The sequence below is a fragment of the Pseudogymnoascus verrucosus genome (assembly GCF_001662655.1).
Source record: "Pseudogymnoascus verrucosus strain UAMH 10579 unplaced genomic scaffold scaffold_11, whole genome shotgun sequence".
Lineage (NCBI taxonomy): Eukaryota > Fungi > Ascomycota > Leotiomycetes > Thelebolales > Thelebolaceae > Pseudogymnoascus > Pseudogymnoascus verrucosus.
Window position 1 is genome coordinate 1 of NW_017263662.1, and position 9,650 is coordinate 9,650.

Sequence of the window (9,650 nt, forward strand, 5' to 3'; positions counted from 1 at the left end):
CAACTATGTCTTCCTCTAAACATTTGAAAATCAAAGAACGTAAACTGCTCGCTAACTATATAACCTATAAAGGGGTTAAAATGCCTCCCTATTCCTACTATAAGAAACGAGGTCTCTACTACCTTGCTTCTGCTTCTTCTAAACGATGTAATGAATGTGTTTGTATAAATTCTTACAACTGTAACGTCTCTAGCCCCTCTGCTAGTAACTAGCAGTCCCTATAAAAGGAAGAGGACTGTCTTTATCTTAAAACTTACATAACTTATAAAGCTATAGCAACTGCTATAGTGTGTCTTAACTGCCTTAAGCAATAGTAGGATCTTCTTAAGACCTAAGGTGCTAAGATGCTTTATTGTGGCTTAAAGACCCTAAACAAGCTAGAGGAGGTAGAGGAACGTAAACGGCATAAGGCTAAAGCCTACGCTTACCTTACTAGCCCTTCTACTACTAACCCTAGGGGTGTTGCTTCTAAACACAACTACCTATTAGCCCTTTTCCCTAGGTTCTTTAATTGCTAGGGTGTTAATAGTAGAACTCTACTAGCAACTCTAGGCAGCTAAGGTTTCCCCTTAACTCCTATAAGTTGTCTATAGGTTCATAACCTTTCTATTTTATTAAAAACTCTTCTTAGTACCCTACTAACCTTCTGTCTAGGATTGCCTTAACCTTATATTTAATAACTTCATTCTTAGGTTAGAGTTTAGTATCTGTTGTAATTAGGGCGTTCCCTCTTACTAGTTCTAATAATAAGATATAAAACACTAGGTAGAGTCTAGAGTTCTTAGGTAGCTATAGCTTATAATTAACTAAGCTGACTTTTTCTAATATCTTAAATGGTCCTAATTTCTTAAAGTCCAACTTTATACTTAGTTGTTTCGTTTTAATGTGTTTCTAGAGTAGGTATACTTTATCCTCCTCCTTAAAGGTAGGTTCTATACTACACTTCCTATTTATGTATATAATAGATTGTTCATTTAAGAACTAGATGTCCGTTGCAAGTTGTTTTTAGAAGGAAAGTATCTTTAATACTTCTAACGTTCCTTCTTTAGAACGAAATTTATTTAGTCTTAGCGTTTTATACACCTCTAGTTGCTATCTATTGTTAGTAAAGAATAGTAAGACTTTTGTTACCTCTAATAGTACTAAGTTATATGTAAATTCTACTAAATGTAGGTACTAAACCTAGTTGTCCTGTTTAGTGTTAACATAGCTTTGTAAATATACTTCTAACGTTTAGTTAGTTCGTTCTATCTATCTATCTATCTATAGATGAAAAGCTATAGATAGCTTATAGTTTGTTCTAAGCTGCGCTATAACTGTTTGCTAGAATTTAAATGTAAAGAGCTTGTCTTAATCTAAAATTATCTCGTCTAGTAGTCTATGTGCTATAACGATAACTTTTAGGAAGATATAAGCTAATGCCTTTACATCTAATGCTTCTATAAACAGCATAAAGTAGGCTTCCTTTATAAGTTAGTAGTTAGAGACTATAATAGAGTCTATAACAAATCCTATTATTAGTTCTATTAATAGTAGCAACTTAACAATGAAGTTAATTGCTATTAAGGACTATGCTTGTCCTAGTGTTAGTAGTGACTTTAAAAGTCCATATAGTACGTGTCTATTTGTTTTTAACTTCTAGCAAATGTTGTATCCTAACACTATTATTTCTACTTACTTCCTTAACCCTAGGAAGTAGTAGTGTTATACAATTCGTTTAAAGGTTTATGTTACTCCCTAATGACTATGTGCTAGCAACAAGTGTTGTTCTTACACTAGTAGGCATCTTATTTAACTTAGGACATACACTAATCCTTTAAATTAGATCAACCCTTGTTTATTAATAGAGAAGTTTCCTTTAACTTTGTTTAAGGTTTACTTTGCTATTTTGTCTATTGTATAAGCGTTCTTAAGTCTCTGCTTAAGTTCTATATCTTCTATAATAGCAATTGTAGCTAGTAGTTTGTTATATTATATTCCTACGTCTGTTTTCTTTAATATTGCTCTAGGTCTTTCTTCCTTTAGGCTGATGTAGTTAGTCCTTCTGCTAAGAGCATCTGCTCTTACATTCTTAGAGCCTTTATAATAGGTTATTGTGAAGTTGTAGGCTATAAGGGTTTCTGCCTAGCAGACTTGTCTATAGTTTAAAACCTTAGTTGTAGTAAAGTATATAAGGTTCTTATAATCTGTCTATACTTACATAGTATAGGTAGATCCCTTAAGATATACACGCTACTACTTAAAGGTAACGATAATAGCTAGTAGCTCCTTATTGTAGATGTTATAGTTGAGCTCTATAGGTGACAGTTTCCTAGAGTAGTACGTGATTAGTTTGAACTTACTGTTCTTGCCTAGCTGATTTAGACATGCTCTAATTGCAAAGTTAGAAGCGTCTGTCTTAAGGACGATCTTCTTTATAGGGTTAAATGTCGTAAGGATAGGTGCCTCTATAAACTTTGTCTTAAGTTCCTAGAAGGCAGCCTCTGCTTTGTCTATCCATTTAAACACAAGATCCTTCCTAGTAAGCTCTATGAGTGGTTAAGCTACCTTAGAATATCCTATAATGAACTAACGGTAGAAGTTAGTAAAGCCTAAGAAGGCTTGTACTTCCTTAACTATAGTTAGTGTTAGCCATTCTAACACTACTGTAACCTTTGCTTAGTCCATCTTAATGCTATGCATTCTGATAATGTAGCCTAAGAATTCAACTTAGTTTTTATAGAACTTACATTTCTCTAGCTTTAATAGTAGGTTGTATTCCTTTAGCTTCTAGAGGACAAGCTTAATATGTCGAGCATGTTTGTCCCTATTTGCTAAGTATACTAGTATATCGTCTAAGTAAACGATAGTAAATATATCTAGATATTTATATAAAGCGTCATTCATTAAGCGTTGCATAGATGTAGGGGCGTTAGTTAACCTAAAGGGCATAACTTAATATTTAAATAGGCTATAGTAGGTGTAGAATGCTGTTTTCTACTCCTTGCTATTAGCTATCTAGATTAGGTTGTATACGCTACGTAGATCTAGCTTAGTAAAGATCTTAGCTCCTTAGAATCTATTGTATAACTTATTAATTAACGGTAAGGCGTATTGATCCTTTATCGTTATGTTGTTTAATGCTTAATAGTCTATACATAGTCGTTTGCTTCCATCCTTCTTAGGAACCTATAACATTAGGCTTCCTATAGGAGATTTAGACAGTCTAATAAATCCTTTCTTAAGGTTATCGTTAATATATTCTTTTAGTAGTTTTAACTCATCTGCTAACATCTAGTATATTAGTCTAAACAGTAGACTCTTTCCTTCTTCTAAGGGTATTACATGATCCTATAGTTAGTGCTTAGGAAGCGCCTCGTTCTTAGGGCCTTCCTAGAATAGCTGCTTGTATTCCTTATACTCTACTAGTATATTTGTTAGTAAGGGTGCCTAGGCTAGGTCACTAGGCTCTATAGAGGTTGCATATACCTTGCGTTAGCCCTAGGAGGGTTTCTCCCGTTATAGCATATCCGTTCGTTGTTTATACACACACTAGCTCATTACAACTTTCTCGTTCTACTAGTTGATCTAGGGGTTGTGTTTCTTAAGCTATAGCACACTAAGGATATATGTATAGTTGTCTATGTATACAATATTAAATTAGATCGTTTCCTTATGTCTACGTAGCATGACCATTTCTAATAGGGCCGTCTTGTAGGTTACTATCCCTTTGTTAGTTAAGATGGGCTCTCTATCTACTACCATTAACGGGTAAGGATTGGTTTTTAATTACGTCTTAAAACCTTAAGTGTCTGCTACTTTCTTTGTTATAAAGTTGCCTGTTGCTCCTAAGTTAATTATAGCTTAGAGGTGTTGCTGTTATATCTTAGTAACTACATATAGTTGCGTGCTGCCTTCTATAGCGCATAGCTACTTTATACTAGGCCTCTCTTTGTTACTTGCTAGTGGCCTACTGTTAAGGACTCCTAGTTTTTTAACTTGTCTAAGGAGTAATAGTAATGTTTATTATCCTCTATAGGCGGTCCTTAGGAAGATTGTCCTCCCTATCCTTCTGCTTTATCTAGTAGGTGTAGGTATTTCTTATATACCTATTGTAGTTTCTTTAACAGTAGTTCTCCTTTAGACTGACTTCGTCTAAGGGCATGAATTTAGTCTATATCTATAAAGTAGACCTAAGGTGCAATTTTCGGAAATAGTTGATACTAGGTCTTTTTCCATAGGTAACTCTTATAGTTATTGTACTTGTAGTGTTCCTAGAATATATATAGGTGCTAGGGGTGATCAATCCTTAATGCATCTAACTTTGTTAATTCCTGTTCCTCCTTTATCTTGCCTATAAGCTTGGATTTTTCTATAGTTATACGTAACCTTTCTACGTCTCTATTAGTAGGTTTGTAGTCTATAGCAGCTTAGTCTACTTGTAGTTCCTAGGGTTTAGGTCCCTAAGTGTTCTCCTACTGTTCGTCTTATGTGTTGTATTCTATAAGCTTATATTTTAACCACATCGTGGCCTTACTTAAGGTGTGATTTACTCCCTTAGGTTCTTGTCTAAACGGGTACCTAGGGTAGCACCTTATTATACAGATTACAACTTCCTAGTCTTATTAGGTACCTTGCTAGCTAGTTAGGGGTAGTAGTATAGGAATTGCTCTTAGAGTTCCCTTTTAGAGCATAGCCTATCTATAGACGTCGACTACTCCTAGTAGATTCTCCTTAAATGCAATCTCCTTTACGTCTTCTTTAAACTCCTTTAGCTAGAGTTTCTAGGATTCCGTTAATCCCCTATTTAGGAGTTCGTTCTCCTTCTTAAGCAATGCATTAAACCCTACGGCCCCTAAGCTAGACATAATAGGCTGCGTGCAGACTACTATGCCAGCTATGTCTAGGAACTGTTTTAAGTGCGGAAAGCTAGGCCATTCCTAAGACAAATGCCTGCTTAACCCTACTGTTAAGGAGATTAACCGCAAAGCCCCTAAGGACGAAGAGTAGTAGGAGGAAGTAGTTGCCTACTAGTCGGATGCGTCCCTAGAGGAAAACGATGAGGCCTAGGGAAAGGCTCCTTCCTAGGTCTATGCAAATGTAATCTATAAGGACTAGATTTACAAGAGCTCTTAGGAGGCTCCTAATTTCTCGTTGATACAACCCTAAGTATAAACGGACTTAGGGTGCAAACGAAGTCACTTATAGACATAGGAGCAAATGGCTACCTTGTCATTAATAAGCCTTTTGCATAACGGTTGTCGAAAGCGCTTTAGAGCCCTATATAGAAACTGCCCTACTCTATACCTATACGTAGATTTTAGCAAAATATCTAAAGCTACGTATTAGAGTATATTTGGTTACACTTAACAGTTAAAGGACACTGAATATATAACTGCCCCTTTGTGCTCCTAGATCTTAGAGCGCAAGATGTAATAATTAGGAAGAAGCTTTTTAGCTGCTTCTAAATCCTACTCGACTCTATAAAGAGCTAGCTAGTATGGCTAAAGGAGTACCCGCCTACTCCTAGCTAGAGCAAAGAGATCACCTTGCCCTACTACTTACGTGAACTGTCTATACGTTACCCTACCTATTAATCGGATGCAAACTGGCAGGACGATGCTATTGACTATGACAATAGATAACGTAAGGGCGGACGCTTGATACTAATGAAAGTAATAACGGCCTATCGTAACGCTATTATAATCACCCTACTAAGCTTAGTACAAGACAAAGGAACAACCTACCTACACTACAAAACCCTAAGGACACGAGCCTCGCCTATAGAAACCTATAAAGACAGACCCTTAGGGCAAGTAGAGGCGAAACCTCTAAGAAACGGACTATCTACATATAAGAGAAAGAATTATAGGAGGAGCAGAGTCTTCTCTCTTTCCTAACGCTAGACCCTAGTATACAGCTTTACGCTAGTCTAAATTTACAAGATTAGCGCAAACGCTTTCTACTATAAGATGATGCAAAGCAACTCTAAGTTCTTTATAACAAGTATCTATAAGATTGACTAGATCATCTAAGAGAGGGAAGCGGCTAAGGACAAGGAAACGCTCCGCCTCATTTAGGATAAGCTTCTACATATGCACTGTAACTATTCCGATGTCTTCTTAAAGTTAGAATCTAATTAGCTTCCCCTGCATTATATATACAATTATAAGATATAACTAGAAGCCCCTTTACTAAATGCCTTTTCGCTACTATACTAACAAAGCACTAAAGAGCTTAAGGCAACTAAGCAATACCTATTAGAGAATTTAGAAAAGGGATTCATTACTAATAGCAATAGCCCCTTTGCATCCCTTATACTGTTCGTAAAGAAAGCGGATAGCAAACTAAGATTCTATATCGACTACTAGAAGTTGAACAGACTGACCTATAACGACCCCTACCCTATCCTACGTATCGACGAACTACTAGGACAGGTAGCAAAAGCAAAAATCTTTACAAAGCTAGACATTAGACAAGCCTTCTATTGTATACGAATAGACCCTGACTCTAAAGAGTACACGACCTTTTAGACTTAATATAGATCCTACAAATGTAAAGTGCTGCTGTTTAGCCTAACAAACGGCCCCGCAACCTATTAGAGGTATATAAACGACGTTCTTATGCAATACTTAGACAACTTCTATACTGCCTACCTAGACAACATCCTAATCTACTCCGAGGACCCTACAGAACACATAGACCATGTACATAAGGTCCTCTAATAGCTTTAAGAAGTAGGACTATAAGCTGACATTAAGAAATGCGAGTTTAACGTAACCTAGACAAAGTATTTAGGCTATATCCTAACTACTACTAGTGTTGAAGTAGACCCTAAGAAGATCGAACCCCTCTAGAATTAGATCTAACTAACAACGGTTATAGGCGTAAAGTCTTACCTTAGATTCTACAGCTTCTATCGCTAATTTATTAGAAATTTTAGGAAAATAGCTAAGCCTCTCACTACTATTACTAGCCCCTTAGAACCGTTCCTTTAGACTAATGAATGTAAGAACGCTTTTAAGGAAATGCGCTAACAGCTTTTAGCTATGTAGGCGCTCTACTACTTTAACCCCAAATTACCTACAAAGCTAGAAATAGACTCCTCTAACAGAGTTGTAGCTAGTGTTCTTTCTTAGGAACACCTAGATAAGCAATGGTATCCTATAAGCTTCTATAGTTACATCCTATCTAGGCACAAGATCAATTAGGAGATCTACGATAAGGAACTGTTCGCCATTATAAAAGCGTTTGTAAAATGGAGGCTAGAATTAGCATTAGTAAGCCACTGAATTGACGTCTATATAGATCACTAATTGCTAGAATACTTTATGTTAACGAAGGTTCTTACAGCAAAGTAGGTTTAGTAGATAGAGCTACTCTCTAACTTTAACTTCTATATTACGTATACTGCTAGCAAGAACAATTAGAAGGCAGATATACTAAGCTGAAGAGAGCAAGACCTAATTACGTAATAGAAGGTTAAACTCAACAGCTATGCGAGGGTGCTGTTAGGCCTAGCCTAACTACACCCCTAAATTAGTGCTGAATTAGCACAAACGTACATAGCCTTAATTAATGCAATAGACGCCCTAAACACCTAGGTCTGCTTTAACCTAATAGAAGCGCTCTACGTAGATAATAGGAGGTCGTTCACTAACACTTGCGCAAAAGACCCCCTACCTAATAGGTTTATAATGAAAGACCAACTCTTGTTATATAAAGGTTGACTGTGCGTAAACTAGGACACTAAGTTATGTACGAAACTTATATAGGAAGCATACGATTAAGTATTAGTAGCCTACCCTAGTAGTAGGAAAACTTATTAGTTACTAGCCCTAAAGTATCATTAGGTTAGAATAGAAGCGGATTACCTCTGATATGTGCGTAACTATGTAACGTGCCGACTTTCTCACACTAACGTAACGAAGTAGTAAGGCTTCTTACACCCCCTACCGGTACCCAAATACCCTATGTAACACCTAACGATGGACTTTAAGGAATTCCTAAAGGATAAACATAGATTCGACAGCATCCTTGTGTTTATAGACTAACTTAGTAAGGGTTTAGTGTCTATACTGTGTTATAAGACTACTAATGCCCGCTAAATGGCGCAGCTATTCATCGAATGGATATATTGATTTAGACACACCCTAGAGTCGATCATTAGTAATCGCGGACCCTAATTCATATTAGCTTTCTAGCGAGAGTTCTACTAAATCATAAGGGTTAAGATTAAGCTGTTAACAGCCTATTATAAGCAGACTGACGGGTAGACAGAAATCATAAATTGGTATATTGATTAGAGACTAAGGCCCTTCATATCACATTACTAGGATAACTAGAGCGAGCTTATTCCCATTATAGATTAGGTACAAATGACCCTTCCCTATGCCTCGATTGGAATGACCCCCTACCGACTTAAGTATAGGACTAATCTACGCACTAGTTAGGACTAGGAAACCCTAAAAGCCACGACCCCTAGGGAAGTTATGAACTAGAAGGAAGCTAAAGCAGTAGCAAACTACATGCACTCTATATAGACTTACGCAAAGGAGAACATAGCTAAAGCACAGGAGGATATGTCTAAATACGCAAATCAACGCTAACGAGCCATTAACTAGAACGTAAGAGATAAGGTTTACCTATTAACTAGGAATCTAAGGAATCACTGCCCTAGCTATAAGTTAGGGTAATAATAGGTTGGACCTTATACAGTACTAGAACAAATCAGACACGCCTTTCGATTAGACCTACTAAAGGGTTCCTAAATACACGATGTCTTCTCTCTAGACGTACTTATTAAGGCTCTAAATAACCCGCTACCTAGTTAAGCAGTACCTAAGCTAAGTAGCAAAGTTGTAGACAGCCTAGAGGAGTAGGAGGTTAAAAAGATCCTCGCTATAAGGATCTAGCAAAAACAACTTTAATACTAGGTATCCTAGGTTAGATACGATCTAGACCTAGAATGGTACCCTACCTTAAACTTTAAGAACTCCCCCTATAAAATCTAGGAGTTCTACGTAGAGTACCTAAACCTACTAGGACTGCTGTAGGACCTACCTAGCTAGATTATAGAATAGGAGATAGGCAAAACAAGCTACGATTATAAGAGGCACGGCAAAGCAGAGGAAAACAGCGTCGTTGCTACCTACGACACTAAACTAAACACCCTCTAAGCTAGGGCACCCTTAGAGCCGTAGCCCTTATAGAAGCCACCCTTCCTAAACGTCTTACTAGCATTGCAACAAGCAGCTACCACTATAAGAGACAAAGGGTTAAAGTGACCCTACGCAAAAGACTACGCCTAAGTTCCCTCTGATATAGGGCCTATCACCTAAGGTCGACGGTCACCCCCTCCTCCTCTACCTCCGCTACCTCCTCTGCCCCCCTCTTCCTCTTCTTCCCCCTACTACTGCCTACCTTCGCCACTATAGCAAGGGCGTTGGGGATCCTCTCTACTAACTCCCCTACTGCATCCACCGCAGAAGCCACCCTATTAAGGGCAGCGATCTCCTTCTCCTAGTTTACTAGGATTAGGGCCAATTTCTAGCCTACGACGGCTACAGCCTAGCGGACCCACTACAGTTGTTAGCACAAGAACTAAAAACACAAGGGAAATAGAAAACTTACCTCTAGACTGTCCTCAACAGTAGCGTAGAGGGCGCAAC